Source organism: Lactuca sativa, chromosome 2 (genome assembly GCF_002870075.4).
Source record: "Lactuca sativa cultivar Salinas chromosome 2, Lsat_Salinas_v11, whole genome shotgun sequence".
In the NCBI taxonomy this organism is placed as follows: domain Eukaryota; kingdom Viridiplantae; phylum Streptophyta; class Magnoliopsida; order Asterales; family Asteraceae; genus Lactuca; species Lactuca sativa.
This window is the reverse complement of record NC_056624.2, coordinates 29,395,570-29,417,211: the sequence shown is the minus strand read 5'-3', so window position 1 is coordinate 29,417,211 and position 21,642 is coordinate 29,395,570.

The following is a 21,642-nucleotide window of genomic DNA, read 5'->3' as shown; positions in this document are numbered from 1 at the left end:
AGTTGATTTTAGTCCTTAATATAACACTTAAACGAAATATTAAGGCTAGGAGCCAACACAATATTTTACAATTCAGAAGAGGGATGCCGTAATCCTATTGGAAAATATTTGAATGTAGGTAAATCACGATTTACCAATTTCCACCACGAAAAATGAAAAAAAAATAGCTTTTAACTGAATTGAAACTCGTAGATTCTTTGAGATTCATTGAACTTTCAATGGCATGTATAAATCTCGATTGTGCCCTTCAAATTTGTGACTGGGATGCCGAGGATCACAAACAAGGTGTGAACAACCATGCAAATTAGATTTGTACACTCAATGTTACAACCACATAATCAATCTGTCGGTTAACCACACATGCTCCATTGATCAATGATTAACATCATGCTACCCTTTTCCATGCACTGTTAGTCCCATATTAGTGTGCTGGATAACCACACATGCTCCACTAACGAATTAACAAGGTGCAAAGTGCAATTTCATGGGATAACACCATATTCACATTTTTCCTAAAGTAACTAAGATTGGAAATTTATAAGTGTTTAGTTACTTTATAATTATCATTATACTTATAATGAGAATTAATGTCCTATCATACACACTCGGCTAACGACCCTCCACCAGTCAAGCAAGCGTTGGGTGAGATTGGACACCTAGTAACATTATACCCCCTTTATAGACCGACTTCGTGAATGAGGCCTACTAACGGTTAGACTGACTTTGTTCTTATACACACACACACACACACACACATATATATATATATATATATATATATATATATATATATATATATATATATATATATATATATTAAACCTATAATATTATAATAATATAAGGGTAAAATTTTAACTTTTAAAACTCTAGGGTTTGGAACTAAAGTAATGAAAAGGTTAAACTTTACAAATTCCAAAACTTGAGGGCAAGTTTTGAAACTTGTAAAAACTTTTCAAATCCATAACTTATGAGTTTAATATAGGTTTTAATGAAAATACTCTTGAAATCCATAACTTGAGGACAAGTTATGGAGTTCTTAAAACCATTTATGGGAAAAAGACTCTTCAAGTTCATAACCAATGATTTTAATGATCTCTTTAAAAGAAAAACTTTTCATTTTCCATAACTTGAGGACAAGTTATGGAATTCATCCAAAACCATTTAGATCAAAAAGTTCTAACAAGAAAATCAAACAATTTACCTATGATCTAAATTAAACTCACAAGAACAAGACAATTCATATCAAATGAATTTCATGTCATTAGTCTAACCATATAAACTAATACAAAACATGAAACTTTGGCAATTATCTTTTAAATTGGATAAGCATGATCATTACCACATCAAAAATGGGTTTATAAGTTCAAAAACAGTTTAGGCTCATGATCCTAGTCCAATTCCAACCTTAGAACTCGAAAATCTGCATTCTGGAGCACCAACTCATCCAGTGCGTGAACTAACTTGGCGAGTTGGTCAGATTTGTGAGGGGATTCGGCGAGTTCCCCAGTGGACTCTACGAGTCCACTGTTTAGAAAGCAGAAAAACAATTTTTTTCAAGCTTTGAAAACAAGTAGCATCAAGTGTATATGAAAACAACAATAGGCTCTGATACCACTGTTGGATTTTGGTATACTACAACATCCTATGATGCACATACAACCCTAAATGCTTTGGATCTATGTTTTCTCTAATTATATATGCAACATTGTTTTTCCAAATCATCATCGTAACTAGCATACAGTGGAGTATCTTTACTACAAAATTCTAGTTATACATACCTTTTGTTGTAGTTGGAAGCCTTGGACCTTTAAGAACTTAGCACCAACAATGTGAATGCCTCAAATAGAATCACAACACACTTACGGCAAAGGATAACTTGAGAGAAGGTATCTTGGACTCAAATTTAGCTAGGTCTTCCAAATAACACACATGTGTGTAGCCAATTTCATGAGTTAGGGGCTTCTTATATAGTGTGGCTTAATTAGGATTACACCATGTAACCCCTAATGTGCATGACCTTCCATATTCCTCATGCTCCATGGGTTTAAATCTCCATGGATCATCCATGGGTCACCACATGGGTTTATCCCAACATAAATAACTACGGATCATAAGCCCACATTATAAGAATGAATGATTTACGTAATCAATCCTCATATATTTAATTAGTCTCTTTTGATCACTGGATTAATTCCAAATTAATTCTTGATCAATATTAATTAAATGATATGATTCATATTAATATATTAGAACTTATAATATATTACTAAGCCATAAATAACCTCTTCTCAAAAGTCCATCCTATCAAATTATCCTGATGATATGCAACCCAAATGGACCATGCTACTCTCGAATCAAGTACATAACAATAATAGTTATAGGCTTAGACACCTAATCGAATGGACTGCTGACTCGAGTTTTGACTTCCGTTGACTTTTAGGGTTTGGTCAAGTTATGGGTTATAGAGACCATGGATGGGTAATATGGTCTTTCACCCTTTCCGAGAGTTACAAAAAGGGTTAGCTTAACATATTTAGAGTTGTTATAAAGGGTTAATTAGAGACGATTATGATATGTAGGCGGAGTCTAGACCGATCGTTGAGTACGATACCTACTTGCCTACGTATGAGGTGAGTGTTCTCACTATACTTACTTGAGTGGTAATACTGTAAGACTGGAGGGTCTTATTTGAGTTACTGACAGGAGGGTCTTATGTGCTTATATTGAGTTATGTGATATCATACATTTTTTTCTTTGTGATTTATGATGTATACTATTATGTGCCTTATTGAGTTAGGACCGGAGGGTCCATACCAAGTTATGAGACTGGAGGGTCCTCAGTGAGATACCGGACTGGAGGGTCCAACCCGAGTTGTGAGATTCAAGGGTCTTCACTGAGAAACATGATCGAAGGGTCCTTATCGAGCTATAGCCATGAGAGGCTAATTATTATGTTTGCTATTTTGGGGAACTCACTAAGCTTCGTGCTTACAGTGTTGTCTGAAATGTGTTTCAGGTACCTCTCAGGATCGCAGGAAGACGTCGGCCTGATTCTACACACCAACTTGAGATTATGTTTTGAGGATTCTGGGATATTGTCAAACATTTTGTTGTCTTGTGTTTTGAACAACTTATACATTTGGGTTTTTGAGAAAATGAGATTGTGTTTTATGAGGTTTTAAAAATGAAATTTTTTTTTGAAAATTTAGAGTGTTACATATAGTTGCTACCAAGGAAGAATATGTGTGTGTAAATTAAATAAATCTCTTTATGGCCTCAATCAGTCTCCTACACAATCATATAATAGGTTTGATTCGTTCATGACTAGTCATGAAATCAAGAGGTGCGCCCATGATAGCTGCGTTTATTATAAAAAATAGTTATGATGGTTCGATGATCCACTTACTATTATACGTGGATGACATGTCGATCGCAACGAAAGCTGATTTTGAAATCAAGGACTTAGGAGCTTCCAAAAGTATTTTACGTCTGGAAATTGTTCGTGACAAGAAGTATAGGGTCTTGCATATTTCTCAAAAAAATTACATTAAGAAAGTCCTAAGGCGCTTCAATATGCATGAAGCAAAACCCATGAAAACACCTTTTGCAGCTCATTTAAACTTATCATCCCGTTTGAGTCCTACTACTGAGACTGATGTGGCTTATATGGCACACATACCATATTCTAGTGTTTTCAGATCCTTGATGTACTCTATGATTTGAACGCGCCCTAATTTGGCTTATGGTGTTAGCATGGTAAGTAGATATATGGCGAACCTGGGAGAAGAACATTCAAAAGTTGTGAAATGAATCTTCTTTTATCTACGTGGTACGTCTTCTATGTGTCTATATTTTGGTAAATATAACAGTGGGGTGCTTAGATATGTTGATTCATATTGTAGAGTCTAGAAGTTGTAAAAGTCGAAATGTTTGTTTCTTTTGTTTCGCATGTTAGTTATTTTACAAAGTCTTCTGTTGTGCGAAGCTTATAGTTCATGACTTAGTATATTTTTTGTACACTCAGGTTTCCTATAAATAGGAACTGAGGTTAGAAGTAGAGTAATCGAGTGCACGAGTGATTTATTAATCATTCGCAATTTCTCTCTGCTTATTGTAATCAGTTCTTCATCAATATAAGATCTGATTAATATTTACTTCATGCGTTCATACTTTTCATTCATACAATCATGATTGCATTCTAAATCTCGATAACAATTCTCTTCAATTGGTATCAGAGCAGGATTTCAAACTGCATTGATCTGATTTTCGTTTTAGAATCATTTGCTTTTTGAGTAGTAACATTACTCAAAATTTTCTGCGCATTTTGGTTCTGAAAATCTCTCTTGATCTTCAGATTTGAATCGATTTTGCATTTGAATTGTTTAGTCGAGTGATCGATTAGCAATCAGTGATCAATTCGTTTGATCAATTCACAAATACATCAAGTTTTTCAAGCTTTCTAAAAATTTCTCGTGTTCATCAATGGCGAACTTCAACATGAACACCATGACTTCTTTCTCTCACTTACTTGGTTCTTCAACCAAAATTCCAATGTTAATCCCTGAATACTATGATCAGTGGGCTGATAGAATGGAGGATTACTTAAATGGAATTTATGAAGAACTCTAGAATTGTATCAGTGGAAAAGTCATACCTCCTGCAAATGTTCAAACAATCGGATCATCTGCTTCTTCAATTGACGTTGTGGAACAACATAATCGCATGAAAAAGAATGAGAAAAGATGTATGTGGGAGCTAAGAGGTGCTTTGCCTCCTGTGGTTTACAATTACATTCGTAGTTGTAAAACAGCCAAGGATATTTGGATCACACTGAAAGAGAAATATCAAGGAAGTGAGAAGACAAACATCAATTCTGTTAAGCAATGTCTTGTTGAACTTAAGGAATTCAGACAAAAGGATGCTGAAATAATTGAAAACTACTATGATCATCTGAATGAACTTGTTTATCATTGCAGTAGGTATGGAATCTCAAGATCTCTTATTAAATTCAATCTGACATTCATCATGGGTCTTCGCAAAGAATGGCGTAGTCTGAGTATGATGATAAAGAACCATCAAAGTTTTGATACAACCACCTTGAATGATCTCTACAATCAACTGAAAACTCATGAAAGTGAAGTTATAGAAATGCTTGAAGAAACGAAACAAAGTCTAGGAGGACCTTTGGCTTTAGTTTCAAAGGTTATTGAAATTGATGCTGGTGAGAAAAAAGAATCAGACAATGAAGGTTTCTTAATGAACTCTGATGATGAAGCAGTTGCATTCTATTTAAACAACAGAGTTAAGAAATTTTTCAAAAAACCTTTCAATCCAAAAGGAAAGCCAAATTATGCGAAGAGTGCTTTCATAAAAGCTAGGGTGAGGAAAAGAAGAAATTGGAAAAGGTTGAAGAAAAGCAGAAAGATGCGAAGGAAGAGAAGAAACTAAAAGGTGATTCTGGAATATATTGCCATTACTGCAATGGGGAAAACCACTTCGCAGCTGATTGTATGCTGAGAAAGAAAGAGGAGAAGAAAATCAAAATCAAGGATGAAGCCTACTACTCAGAAAAGCTTGAGGAGGTGTGTGCGAAGGCAAAAGGTTTGTCATTAGTTGCGAAAGGGGAGTCTGATGAAGAAGAAAGTGGAACTTATCAGATCTGGTCTTCAGGATCTAATGATGAAGAAATGAGGCATCCAACTCATGGTGCAATGTCCGCAAGCTATGAAGACAATTGCGAAGAGGAAGTTTATGGACGATGCTTTGTGTCCAAATCCACTGATAAATCTCCAATGACCACCAAGGTACGTTCTATTCTTGAATCATTTAATATTCCTTTATCTGCTTATGATGCTGAAATAACTTCATTTCATGATACTGTTGCTTATTTTGATTTTGTTATTGTGTCTGCTAGTATAGAAGCACAAAATCTAAAATTGCAACTAGTTGAAACAAGAAGAGAATTAGAAATAAAACGAAGCAGAGTAGATAAACTTGAACTACAAATGGAAAATGTAAATTGTGATAGGAACAATCTAGATAAAGAAGTTAGGTTGTTGCTAGCATAAAGAAACATCTATTGTAACTCTGTTAAACGTTGGTATGCGAAGTTAACTACTTTACATCATTCATTTGAAATAAGCAAAGAACAACATAGGAAACTTTTACCTTTTCTTGAATATGAACACGAAAAAGTTGATGTTGTTTCTTATGATTGCAAAAACACAATTGCTCATCTTGACAAAATACCTGATTATATATAGATTCGCATATGGTATTGTCAAAATTGATAAATTCTTGAATGCTGATGAGTTGGTTGATATAGTCAATGAAAGTTTGACAAAGAATGAACAAGTGAAAATCTTAAAGAAAACTGAAAATTCAACTCTTGATTCTCAACTCAATTATGCTGATGTCAATGACAATTCAGATAATATGAGTGAAATCAGTGAGATCGAAGAGGAAGAAGAGGTTAATTGTTCTAAATTGTCAATCATTAATATCACATCTAAGGTCAAAGGTAAAGAAATTATAGTTGATTCAATAGTAAAAGATGAAAATGATAAACCCTCTACTTCACAACATTGTGACTTTGATAATGTGGAAGTTGAAAGCTGGAAAACTAATGACACTGATGAAGACAAAGAAGAAGTGAAGGATTCACATGAAACACCTCAACGAGTTGTTGTTAATCAAGTGTTTGGAGATACAAAAGAATTCGATGAAATTCTTAATGACAAAGGTGCACATTAGTTGGAAACTAACACTATGGTTTATCCAAATTTTACATGTACGAATAACACAATCTTTCCAAATCAAGTCTTTGTCACAACTGGAAATGTTGAGAAAATAAAACCTAAATTCAACAAAATGGTTGAAAATGATAATCAAAGGTTAACTACTGAAGGTTTCTTTTCAAATCAAACTACAGTAGAAAACAATTTGACTCAAAATTCTTATGTTTTTCAAGGTCAAAAATCATCACAAAAATGGGTGGTTAAACAAGAACAAGAAAACAAAGTTTTTGAAAAAGATGAAAAACCAAAGATCGAAGTGAAACTAAATTCTCATGAATTTAAATTGATGGTTGGAAGGTATTCAATAGAAAATAATGTTTAAAAAAGAAAATCCAGAAAAGCAATCTTTTGGCAAGTTGTGTCTAATGATAAACCTAAAGTTAAAAAAGAACAAATTTCAAAGAAACAATCATCAAAATTTCAAAAGGATACAAGTTTTCACAAACCAATACATTCTGTTGATAAAATTCCAATGAAAAATAATGATAAATTTGTTCACAAATATGACAACATTAGAAAATTTGAGACTTCGCAAAGATTTGTGAATGATCATAAGTTTTGACCTACACAACCAAATTTTCCAAATCCTTCAATTACTAAATCAACTAAAGTTTCGTATACAAAAGGAAAATCAGATGTATATATGATCAACAATTGGCTTGAAGGGAAAGGAAAACAATATAAAAATGGGAAGTTTTCAGAGCAACAGATAAAGACTGCATTTGACAAATTCATCAATAAGTCTACTACTGGTAGTTCATCATCTCATGATTTGCAAGTTCCGGTACAAAAATGGAAACTAGTTATGAAACTTGCAAATGTTGTGAAGGATGAGATGAAAGTCAATGGAAATCCAAAACTATTGAATAACTATATTTCAATATTTAGATCTGGTGATGTTGATTTAATGGAAAGTGTTTCAGATAAAGTGAAAACATGGTTTTTAAATTCAAGGACTTTGTTCAAAACTACTAATGATGGACCCAATAAGTTTTGGGTTCCTAAATTTTTTCAATAAATACAGGTGATATGTGACGAGCAATATGATGCGTAGTGGTATATTGATAGTGGTTGCTCTTGTCACATTACTGGAAGAAAGGAAAACTTGCGAGATTATAGAAGCTTGGAGAATGCTGGAGTAGTCAAATTTGGAAATAATCACAAGTGTCAAGTGAAAGGATATGGAAAAGTCACAAATGGACAATTCACAGTTAACGGGTTGCTTATGTTGAAGGTCTTCAACATAACTTGATCAGTGTTTCGCAACTTGTTGTGGGTACTGGAAATCAGGTTGTGTTTAATGAAGAAGGAAGTATCATTTCAAATGCAAAGACAAATGAAGTACTTTTCAAATCCAAAAGATATGGCGACATGTTCACACTAGACATCAAACCAATTGTGGGCAAACCTGCCATCTGTTTACTATCAAAGGCCTCTAATGATGTTAGCTGGCTCTGGCATAGAAGATTGTCACATTTGAATTTTCGCAATATTAATAAATTTGTCACTGAAGATTTGGTTCAAGGTTTACCAATACTAAAATTTGACAATGATACTTTGTGTGCAGCTTGCGAACAAGGAAACAACATAGAAAAGGTCATCCAATTGTGATAGATTCAAATATCGTGGAACCATTGGAACTTCTTCACATTGACTTATGTGGACCGTCGACTGTTGCAACAATCAATAAAAAGCGGTACATTTTAGTTATTGTTGATGATTTTTCTCGATTCACATGGGTATTTTTTCTCAGGTTAAAATCTGAAGTTACTCAGACAATGATTGATTTTATCAAAAAGATTGAGATGAGTCTTAAGAAGAGTGTTCGCAGAATCAAAAGTGACAATGGTTCAGAGTTTAAAAATCAAACATTGGATTTCTTTCTCACAGGCAAAGGCATTTCGCATAATTTTTCATCACCATATACTCCACAACAAAATGGTGTTGTTTAAAGGAGAAATAGGTCTCTATGTGAAGCCGCCAGAACCATGTTAACATATGCGAACTTACCTCAATATCTTTGGGCTGAAGCTGTATCGACTGCATGTTTTACTCAGAATCGATCATTCATTCATCGAAGATTCAATGTTACTCCATATGAAATACTCAACAATCGAAAACCTAATGTAAAATTTTTCCATGTTTTTGGTTGTAGGTGTTTTATAATGAATCTAAAAGATAATTTGACCAAGTACCAAGCTAAAGCTGATGAAGGCATAATCTTAGGATATTCGCAAAATTTAGTTGCATACAGAGTGTTAAACAAGCAAACAAGAAAAGTTGAAGAAACTTTCAACTTAACCTTTGATGATTACTATATTAAACAAACGGATAGTAAATTTGAACATAAATCAATTCTTGTTGATTAAGATACTCAAATTGAAAATTCAGATATCAATGATTTTGATTATGACTTAATTTTTGGTACTCCTGACAGGGCAATTGATGCGGAAGTTCATGCTCCTGATAATCAAACAGTAGAATCCTCAAAACATATTGATGATTCAACAATAACTACAACGTCAATATCTTGCGAAAATGTGCCTACAGTTCGTATGGAGGGGGAGCATACGATCACCAATACACAGAGAGAGAAAACTTTCGAGGGGGAGAATGAAAATATGAATCATCAAGTTGAGGGGGAGCATTCACAATTTCAATAGGAACATCGTTTTGAGGGGGAGCATCAGGATGGACATCATTTTGAGGGGGAGCATCAGGATGAACATCATGTTGAGGGGGAGCATGAGGCAACAGAGACAATTAATCTTGATGAAAATGATGAATTTCATGAATTAAATGATAATTTGTTTGTTGTAGGATCTGAAAATGAAGATTTGTACGAAGATGCACCATTGGAATTTAATCATGATTTTCCACCACTTGAGAAATGGACAAGGAATCATCCCAAAGAACAGGTGATTGGGAAACCACAAGATGGTGTGTTGACAAGAACTCAAATTCGTGCGAAAAATGAGGTACTAGATGCGAATCAAGAGTTGTGTATGTTTTATTTCGAAAATAGAGCCAAAGACAGTAAAGGATGCTATGGAACACTCAGACTGGGCTGTTTCTCTGCAATCTGAACTGGTTGAATTTGAACGAAATAAGGTTTGGAGATTAATTCCTAAACCTTCTGATGTTTCAATTGTCGGATTAAAATGGATTTTTTAAAATTAAACTGAAAAAGATGGAAATATTATTCGAAATAAAGCTAGACTAGTTGTTAAAGGATATTCGCAACCAGAAGGAATAGACTATGAAGAAACATTTGCTCCTGTTGCAAGACTCGAGGCAGTTCGCATATTTTTAGCTTATGCAGCTCACAAAGACTTTAATGTTTTTCAAATGGATGTTAAGTGTGCATTCTTAAATAGAGAACTAGAAGAAACAGTCTATGTTGAACAACCACCAGGATTTGTAAATGAAGAACATCCTGATCATGTCTACATCTTAGACAATGTCTACATCTTAGACAAAGCAGTTTATGGGTTAAAATAAGCACCAAGAGCCTGGTACGCAACACTTACCAATTTTTTGAAACAATCTAAATTTAAACAAGGATCAGTTAACCCCACATTATTTCGCAAGAAAGTTGGGAATCATCTTATGCTTATTCAAATTTATGTTGATGATATTATTTTTGGCTCGACTGACCCAGCATTGTCTACTGAATCTGAAAATCTCATGAAAAGTAAATTTGAAATGAGCATGATGGGAAAAATTAACAAGTTTCTTGGTTTAAATATAGGACAGAATAGGGATGGAATCTTAATCAACCAATAAAAATTTACAAATAATCTGCTTGAAAAGTTTGGAATGACAAACAGCACGAAGCTTAGAGTACCAATGGCAGTGGGAACAAGACTAACTCCTTCATTAGATACTCCTGTTGATTTAACACTTTATCGAAGCATGATAGGGTCTTTATTGTATTTAACTGCAAGTAGACCTGATATTATGTTTTCTGTTTGTAATTGTGCTAGGTATCAAGCTAATCCTAGAGAAACTCACTTAACTGCAATGAAAAATATTTTTCGCTATCTTAAGGGAACAATTTCGTTAGGACTTTGGTATCCTGCAAAATAGGGATTCCTCATTCAAGCTTTTTCAGATTCTGGTCTTGGAGGATGTACTTTGGATAGAAAAAGTACAAGTGGTGAATGTCAACTATTGGATGGAAAATTGGTGAGTTGGCAGTCAAAGAAGCAAACTTGTGTTGCTATATCAACTGCTAAGGCTAAATATATTTCAGCTGATGCTTGCACTTCTAAAATCATTTGGATTCAAAGTCAACTTCGTGATTATGCGATAAACATGAAAAATATTCCCTTGTATTGTGATTCTGAAAGTGAAATTCGCATTTGTCATAATCCAGTACAACACTCAAAGACAAAACACATAGCTCTTAGATATCATTTTATCAAAGATCATGTGGAAGATGGGAATATTGAAATACATTTTGTGAAAACCACTGAACAACTTGCTGATATTTTTACTAAACCTCTTGATGTAAAATCTTTTCTAAGAATTTTAGCAGGTTTGGGAATGATTGATGTGAATTCAGTTTCAAAATCGATAACACAAGAATGAAAGGTCCATTCAGCAGCTTTGAGACAAAACCATTTAGAAGTTACTGTGCATTAAGAGGCTTCGCATTCTCACATCTGATAACTAAGGTGATGAGATTTAAAACATAATAGCTTTTAATCTATAAAGATCGATTAGATCTTGAACAAGTGTGTGTATGTGAAACAGCAAGAACACAATATAAATAACAAGGAAGAACGCAATATTAAGAACAAACAGCTTGAATCAAACGTGTCGAATGATTAAATAAAATCCTTAGAAGAGCTCGATTAAGAACATCAACTGTAAAGGATTAGAAGATTACAAGAGAGCAAATACGTAAATTCTGAAACGTTCAAACGGAAATCTTGAATCTAAAAATCTTAACCTAATATGCATGCAAGCGATAACTTATATACTATACATAAAAGGCTCTCGGTTGGACAGGCCCAAACCGGAGAATACTAGGCTAATCTACGAGCTCAAAAGACGCAATACAAAACAGAATTTCAGCCCAACAATCTCCCCCTTTGCGTCAATTTGGAGCGAGACCATTACTTTGTACTTGGGCCGGCAGCAGAAGCTGGTACCTTCTTCTTCACGGTACTAAACAGACACTTGGTTATTGAAAGGATGGTCTGTCTAAACCAGATGTACCAGTTGATCATGTCTTCAAAATATTTGATGTCATCAGCCGAATTGTCCTTACACCGCTTGACGATAGATAGAACGTGTTCCAAGCAGGGAGTGGTGTAGAGGTGCTTGTCAGCTAACGCGAACAGACATTTCTGTCCTTCGGCTCTGGTGAACATCACAGAGTTTCGCCTCGAATCAATCTTGCCCATTTTCATCGTGTTTAGATCACTGGCCGATCCCACAGGCTTGACTTTCGGTTTCTTCTTGAACACTGTGGCAACCTCCTGATCCATAAGGGCCACCTCCATGATGTAGCATGCCAGCATCCTTTTGACATGGTCTAAGATGGGACCATATTCAGCTTCGTTTGTCAGCAAGATGTTGTACAAGACTATCCAATCATGAGGGTTCAGATTGGGCAGATCCGCCAGAGAGATCATGTGAGCAGTTCTTGCAGATCCTCGGATAAGCTTGAACTTGACGTTGGTGAATCTCCCCACGGCAAACGGCTTTATCACCCGAACATTGACAATCTTCTGGGCGCTCCATGTAAGGTATTGAGGGCGAGCGGCCTCCAGATAAAAGTCAATGAGCTCCCTGTCAAGCTCATCGTTCGGATGCGGGACTTCGTAAATGTTGGAGAAGGCGTGGAAGATGAACGCCTTTCGAGTCAGCGGCATATCAAATTGCGAATCGACCGAGTTGATGCAGTCGAATGATATCACCGGCTCGAGCCATAGTATACTTGGAGTCTCTATGGCCTCCTTTATCAGTCGATCCCTGGTCCAGGCAGGGAAGAGCAGCTTTCGGCTCTCAAGGAGATCGTTGGCTTCTTTTTGTTTACGTTCGGCTTCTTCAGCTTCACGTGCCACACGACTGACATCGTCATCAGTATTGCGACTGTTCTTTCTCTTCAACATGTCCGCAATAGTCTCCTTGTCTTCATCTTCATCTTCATCTTCATCTCCTCCCTCTGCAATATTTTTGCCCTTGTCCTTCACACCCGAACCCGAGGCATGACCAGTTGGGGTTGGTTCGGTTGTGTGAGTTGCTTTTGAGGAAGGAGGTGGTTTCGATCCTTTCTTCTCATCTCCCCCTTGTTTCGGAATGGACACGAAACTGGGTAGGCCTTCAATTTTACTTAAGAGAGCCATGGCCGGAGAGAGTTTCTCAGCAAGGGTACGCCTCACCGAGTGGTTCAGGATGGGGTCGTGTGCTTCCAGGATGTTTGACAGAGCGGCGTGGACATCCGAAACACACGTCTTGATTATTTCCCTTTCGGATCGAAGAGCCTCCAATTGTTGTTCGGAGTTGGAAAGTTGGGTGCTCTTGACCTTGAGGGCAGTGGTCTTACTCGCCAGGACGTCCATCAATTTATTTTCAGCCGCAAGATCCTCTTGTAGCTTTGCCACGCGGGCTTCAATGGAGGCACGGAGTGCCGAGTTGTCGTCGCTAAGGTGTTGTCTGAGGGTAGCGAACGAGGATAACTCCGTCTTCACAAACTGGGCCAATTGATTAACAAGAGGTTCCAGTGTTGTTTTGTTGGCTTCGGCGCTTTCCTGCATGGACTGCAGCAGGATTGTAGCGTCATGGAATAGTTTATCGACTTTTTCGGTCGCAGCCTCACAAGCTCGGGTGGAGGCATCTATAGCAGCAGTAGCAGAGGCCACTGAGTCATGTTGAGCCCTAGAAAAGGCATCAACTATCCTCTGAAGAGCAGCTTCAGATAAGGACGACTGCTGATTGGAAGAGGAGGCGAGAAGTTGATCAACCTTCTCGTTTAGCTCGCGGAGATGCTTTTTGGTTACAGGAGCATCATCCTCCTCATCACTTTGAACTTGAAACGGACTATAGTAGACCGAATCAAAGTTCAGGTGGTCACCACCAAGATATTGATCATCGCCATCGGAGGCGGCTTCTGGAGATGGAGGTGGTGGTGAAGCTGGGGGTGTTATGGGTTTGGTGGGTTCAGGTTGAGTAGGTGGGGGGTTAGTTTCGGTTGGTGGTTGTGTATGGGTTTCGGTTTGTGGTGGTTCGGTTACGGGAGGGGTTTCGGTTGATGTGGTGAATATTGGTGGTGGTATGGGAAATGAGGTTGGTGGTATAGTAGGGGTTATGGTGGGAATGGAAATAGGTATTGTGGGTTGAGGGGAAGGAACTGGGGATTGGTGAAGTTCCATGTCCGGGGTTGGGGACCGAGGAGGTGTGTTGCCTCTTTGTGGAGATTCGTCTCCTTGTGACCCCTCAGAGCCCGAACTCCCACCTTCGGATTCGGTAGAGGATGATGACAGGACGAGCGTCCGTTTCGGTTGGGTCTTCCTCCGTTTCGGTTTTGGAGAGGAAGCAGCCTTCGGTTGTTTGCGTTTCTTGGGAGTGGGTTTTGGGGCTTTTGATGGTTTCTTCCCCTTGTCTGCTTTCTTGCCCCTGGCCCCCGGTTTGTCGGCATCATGGATTGATCTCAACATGTCCGGAGTCAGTTCCCTCGGACCAGATGGCCCTAACTCCTTGATTGCCTTGATGAAGCTGCTTTCAGATGGCACACTCCCATACATCGACTCCGGGATAGAGCCAATGAAGGAGAATTTTGATGCAGCAGATACAATGATCTTGGTGGTGTGGAACGTACCAACCGAAGACATCGGTGCACCGTCAGCAGTTTGGACATCGAACATGTCCATGGCCCATCTTGTGATCAAGATCCAGAACCGGGCCAGCGACACTTCAGAGTGTTGAGAAGTGGAAGATAGGCTCTGAATCAGCTGTTGCCAAAGGACAAACCCGTAGTCGAGGTTGATCCCGTTGTAGACCCCATACATGATTGACAGAAACAGACGACTGGCCCCGTCTGATCCTGAGCTTCGTTCTGACAATCCCTTGAAGAGGACTGTAAATAACCCATTCCATTGGGGCGGTAGGCATGATTTCTTGAATCTGGCGACGGAGGTGAGAACTTCCGTGTAGCCCATGTTGTAGAACATGCTGTAGAACATACCAACCGGAATTGTGTCCGGGTGAACATGCGATGGGTCAGCGGCAAACCCAAGCATAGAGCAGAAGCGGGGACGAGAAATTGACGTCTTGTGTTCCGCCACTTCGAAAAAGATCCTGTCGACGCCCTTGTCGTAGTAGGCCGTGGCATAGACCTGAGAAAGAGCCACCATTGGCACCGTTTCAATCTTGGACAATGCCGGAGCAAGTTGGGAGTACTTGAGGCATTCAATGATCGGTGACATGTAGGGATCATAGGCTTCTGGGTTCAGATCAATGACAAGGCATTGTTGAGGTCTGATGGGGAGAATCTGAGAAGTAGCATGGACGGAAGAGGATTCAGCCATTGTTGCAGGTGTGGAGAAGAAGATGACCGGGAGAGAGTTTGGAAGTGTTTTGCTTTGGAAATTATGGGGGCAGTAAAGAGGTAAAAGGTGGTCTGGATGGGTTTTTATAGTAGGTGATAGGAGAGAGAAAGATCGATTCAAATCTTTTATGGGAATATGGAAGGGTTTTTGAGTGACTGATTGGTGACAGTTGGGACGTGCGATGATCACGTAGGAGAGAGAGTGTCAGATTCCTAGGATCACACCGCCCAATAAGCGCCGGTTTAGAGAGAGGAACCGTTTCCATTTCCACACGCGCCATTAATGCCTGATGGATGACGCTTCAATATTGTACACGCGTCCAATAGTGTCAGAAAAAGCGCGGCCTCTTCAAATTCACGCGCCCGCTTTTTACCGTCGTTTGAATTCCTATCGTTTGAACTTCCGCCGCGTCAGCATCGTTTGTCTTTTCCCTTTTTTTTTTTTTTTTAACGGCTGTCTTTTGAAGAAAACGCCCACGTGGATTATTGGTAACCACAACTTCATTATGAACCACCCATTAATTATCCAGCCTGTAAAATAATTAGTAACGGAATTTATTTGAAAATCAAGGATTTTCGTGCAAAGAGTGTAAAAGAGAAAGAAATAAAGCAACTCTTTTTAGGATAATCTGTGATGTCCATAAGGACACGAAACTGATGATCCCGGGCACGAATCTCTTCCTTCAAGGTCAAGAAAGACCTCAAGGTGTTAGTGTGGAATCCCGTTGAATTACGATCAAACATTTATTAATAAATGTTGAAAGGCTTCTTTTAATAAGATAAAATAAGGGTGGTTTTGCTTTGATTCAACAATTCAATTCTTGATATAAGAACGAATGTGAACAAAGTACTTGTGAGACCAGTGTAGTCTGTTGAACAAGTAGGTTGGAGTTGTTTATTAAGTGACTTGGATAAGTATAAAATTTCAGATAAAAAAAAATTATAAAACTGGATCCCTTGGGAAGAAATGTTATGGTGTGTAACAATTTCATTGGAACCACGCAAAAAGAAAAGAAATTGAGATTTCATAAAGGTACATTCGTCAATTCATTGGTAAAAACTTGATCAAATTAATTTGTCACCGTCAATTCATTGGTGTTGAATTTTGGGTTTCACTCAGCTCGTAGTGGCACGAAACTAAGATCATAAACACAGATGTTGCGTAACCATAAACCTCAGTGGTAGTTTCTGAGAGTCTCTAGGGTTACAGTGATGAAACGAATGTTATGGAGAAGTGTAATGGGGATGGTGAAAGAAGATATAGTACCTCTGCTGTGAAAGAAAGGACCAAGCAGGAGACTCTTAACTCATATGAGAAGAGTGTGAGGTAGCTCGTGATTAGAATAAATAAGTTAGCCTTATTGGGAAGACAAGGTTTGTGTATACCAAGTCGTGAAGGCAATTATTCAAAATCTTATGAGGCTTGGGACACATACAGCAGCATGCTTCTAGGGACACTTAAGTAATTCAGCAAATATATCCCCATAAATAAACGAACATAAAAAATATTTTTGGAGTGTTTGAAATTTATATATATATAAAAAAATAAAATGGAAAAGAAAAAAAATGAAAAAGATTAAAAATAAGACAAAGAAAAAAAAACTTTTGAAAAAAAACTTTTGATAAAAAAAATTGGAAAACCGAACCCGAACGTTCAGTTGGTTTCGGTTCAGGAAAATTTTGAAAAACCGAACCCGAACCTTCGTTTGGTTTCGGTTCTTGAAAATTTTGAAAAACCGAACCCGAACCTTCGTTTGGTTTCGGTTCTTGAAAATTTTGAAAAACCGAACCCGAACCTTCGGTTGGTTTCGGTTCTTGAAAATTTTGAAAAACCGAACCCGAACCTTCGGTTGGTTTCGGTTCTTGAAAATTTTGAAAAACCAAGGAGTTTAGATATGCAAATAAAAAAAACTTAGTACATAAAGAAAATAAATTTTGCACAAGAAATATACAACATAGAAAAACTACCTTTGAAGTAATGAGCGAGTCGGATAGTTGAACCGAACCCGAACGTTCGGTTGGTTTCGCTTCTTACGTTTGAGATTGAGAGGTAGTGTGTGGTACTGACTCTGATTCCATCATACCTAGGCCTTGCAAAATTTTATTGAATGAGGCTTCTGGAAGTGCTTTGGTGAAGACGTCAGCCAGTTGATCAGTGGTTCTCACAAAGTGAACTTCGACATTTCCATCTTCCACATGATCTTTGATGAAGTGATACCTCAGTGCTATGTGTTTGGTTTTAGAGTGTTGCACCGGGTTATGACAGATCCTAATTGCACTTTCAGAGTCGCAATATAGAGGGATCTTCTTCATATTGAGTCCATAGTCTCGAAGTTGACTCTGGATCCAAATCACTTGTGATGTGCAGGATGCAGCGGCAATGTATTCCGCTTCAGCAGTAGACAGCGACACACATGTTTGTTTCTTGGATTGCCAACTGACCAACTTCCCATCAAGAAATTGACAGCCACCAGTTGTACTTTTGCGGTCGAGTCCACATCCTCCAAGGTCTGCATCAGAATAGGCTTGAACGAAGAAGCCAGAGTTGGATGGATACCATAGACCCAAGGAGGCGGTTCGCTTGAGATAGCGTAGGATGTTCTTTACTGCCAGCATGTGAGGTTCGCGTGGGTTAGCCTGAAATCGAGCACAATAACATACAGAAAACATGATGTCAGGCCTGCTAGCAGTTAGATACATCAGGGAGCCTATCATTTGACGATAGAGCGTGATGTCGACGGCCGGTTTATCCAGTGAAGGGGTAAGTTTGGTGCCGAATGCCATAGGGACTTTGACTTTTGAGTCTCCCATCATGCCAAACTTTGCTAGGAGAGTGTTTGTGTAAGCTTCCTGATTGATAAAGATGCCTTCAGGTCCCTGTCTTATATTTAAACCAAGGAAAAAATTAATAGGACCCATTGAGCTCATTTCAAACTTAGTCTCCATCAACTTTCTGAATTCAGCTGTTAAGCTGGGATTCGTAGAGCCAAAGATGATGTCATCGACATAAATTTGAACGATCATAAGGTGGTTACCTTCCTTTTTGCGAAAGAAGGTTGGGTCAACCGAACCTTGTTTGAATTTGGACATCTTTAAAAATTTTGTAAGCGTTTCATACCAGGCTCTCGGAGCTTGTTTAAGGCCGTACACAGCTTTATCCAGAATGTAGCAATGATGTGGATACTTTTCGTTCACGAACCCAGGAGGTTGCTCCACATACACTGTTTCTTCAAGTTCTCCATTGAGAAATGCACACTTGACGTCCATTTGGAAGACCTCAAAGTTTTTGTGAGCAGCATAGGCCAGAAATATTCTAACCGATTCTAGCCTAGCTACTGGAGCGAACGTCTCTTCGTAATCTATCCCTTCCTCCTGACAGTATCCCTTGACAACCAGACGAGCCTTGTTCCTTATGACATTACCTTCCTTGTCCATTTTGTTTCTGAAGACCCATTTAAGACCAACAACCGAAGCATCTGGAGGAGTTGGAATGAGGCGCCAGACCTTGTTCCTTTCAAACTCATTTAGTTCGTCTTGCATCGCTTGAACCCAATCAGAGTGATCGAGGGCAGTGTTCACTGTCTTCGGTTCGACTTTTGATACAAAAGAGTTAAACATACAAAACTCAACTTTTGAGAATAAGGATGTCTGTTTTGCCTTCAGTTGAGATCGGGTCAGAACCTTGTCAGATACATCACCAACTACTTGAGAGATGGGATGATCTCTGGTCCATTTTGTAAGAGGAGGGTAATTCGGATCAAAGGATGGATCTAGTTCAGCGTTGATCATCTCTTCAGGCTCAGATTGGCTATCGAAATCAAGTGTCATATCATCATGCTCCCCCTCAATTGATGAGTCTTGAGAAACATGAGTTTCAGGGGTGTCTTGTGGTGCTGGAGTTTCAGGCATTGAAGCATCTTCGTTTGGAGGGGCACCTTCGGTTGAAGAAGTACCTTCAGTTGATGAAGGACCTTCGGTTGAAGGAGTAGAGCTTGGCTCCCCCTGGATTTGTGAGCTAGGCTCCCCCTCGACAAGAGAATTTGGCTCCCCCTCGGCTGAAGCATTGTTGGTTGGAGATTCATCAGTAGGCGATTCTCCTTCATGCATTCTTCTTGCAGCATCTTCGACAATCTGCTTCATATGATCTATTTTGTTGTCGGCTGCCCCTGCTTCTGCGAGAGAAGCTTTTTCCGGTTCATCAAAGAGGTCCAGAAAATTCTCGTACAAATTGGCGATTGAGACTGTGACTTGGCCAGTTTGAGGAAAGATTTCACTGGCAGTGTCATCTATGGCCTGTAGCTTCTTGACATAGCTATCATCGAAGGTCACATAGTATGTCTCTTCAATCCTTCTTGAGTGTTTGTTCAGGACCCTGTACGCCTTGGATGTGAGTGAGTAACCCAGAAAGATTCCCTCGTCGGCTTTGACATCAAATTTGTTGCGGTGCTCTTTAGAGTTAAAGATGAAACACCTTGAGCCAAAAACGTGGAAAAATTTCACATTGGGCTTTCTGTTGTTCAGTATCTCATATGGTGTGAGCGTGAATCGCTTGTTGAGATAGGACCTGTTTTGTGTATAACAAGCAGCAGAAATAGCGTCAGCCCAAAAATAAAGAGGTAAGGAAGCGAAACTTAACATAGTTCGGGCAGCTTCACACAGAGATCGGTTTCGTCTTTCGACTATTCCATTCTGCTGTGGTGTGTAGGGAGCTGAGAAATTATGACTGATTCCCTTTTCTGCAAGAAACGCTTCAAACTCCCTGTTCTTGAATTCGAGACCATTGTCGCTCCTGATGTTGCGAACGACCTTCTTGAGCTGGACTTCAATTTGCTTGATAAACACTTTCAGCTTTTGAGTCGCTTCAGATTTGAGCTTTAGAAAGAACACCCATGTAAATCTTGAAAAGTCATCAACGATAACAAGAATATACTTGCTACCACCGATGCTTTCTATAGATGAAGGACCACACAAATCGATATGAAGCAATTCGAGTGGTTCAACAACTTTTGTGTTGATTATAAATGGGTGACTTTGACGACTCTGCTTTCCCATTTCGCATGCAGCACACAAATGTTCTCTGTCGAACTTGAGCAATGGAAGACCCCTAACATGACCTCCAGTGACAAGTCGGTTGATGTCTTTGAAGTTGAGATGAGAGAGTCTTCTGTGCCACAACCAGCTTTCGTCGGATTGAGCTTTTGATAGCAGACAGATTGCTGGGTTCCCTTTGATGGGTTTCATGTTCAGAGGAAACATTTCACCCTTTCGCTCTGACTTCAGAATCACTTTCTTTGTTGTTTTCTCTATGATTTCAGAACCTTCATCATCGAATGAAACTTTGAGACCTGTACCTCCAACAAGCTGAGATACACTGATGAGGTTGTGTTGAAGTCCTTCCACATAAGCTACCTTTCTTATGGTAAAATCACCATTCGTTATCATCCCATATCCCTTTATGGTGCCGTAAGAGTTATTTCCAAACTTAACGTTGCCACCATTTGCAAGGGATCTGTATTCCCTGAGTTCCTCCTTCCTTCCTGTCATGTGACGCGAGCAGCCACTGTCGATGTACCATTCTTCGTCAAACTGCTCGTCACTTATAACCTGCAAAAATTAAGCAGATTTAGGAACCCAAAGTTTCTTGGGTCCATGTGAGGATTTCATGGGAACAGGAATAGTTAGAGAGATATCAACAAGATATGTTCTTTTAATCAAAGTTGTTTCATCTTTCTTTTTAATGGTGAAAACTTTTATTTTGTTAGGATTGGTTGTGTTCGCTTTAAACTCAGGTTTGAATTCATCGACTTTTTGCTTTCCCTTCTGTTCAGCTGATGAATGAGATTTTTGAGGAGAAGTGGGATTAGCTTTAGAGCGAGAAGGAGATGAACAAGAAGAATTAGGAAGAGAGGATTTGGATTTGGATAGAGGTGTCTTCCTTGCTGATGACTCTAGGTGACCCTTTTGCTTTTGATCGTGGGTGGATTTAACCTTTGAGTCTTGTTCTCTTCTGACTTCAGAACCGAACCTCTGCGTTCGGTTGGAGTTGTTCTTGGAACCGAACCTTTGGTTTCGGTTGAGATCCTTTTCAGAACCGAACCTTTGCTTTCGGTTGGTATTTTCATGCGAACCGAACCTTGGCTTTCGGTTGTTGGAATTATCATTATTTTCAAACCTCAGATTCTTGTCCTTGTGCGAATAGTATGCATTTTGGGAGTGCCAGAATTGTTTCCTTTCAGAAAGGTTTTTCCTGTATCTTAGGTTCCTTTCTATCTTTTTATCCCT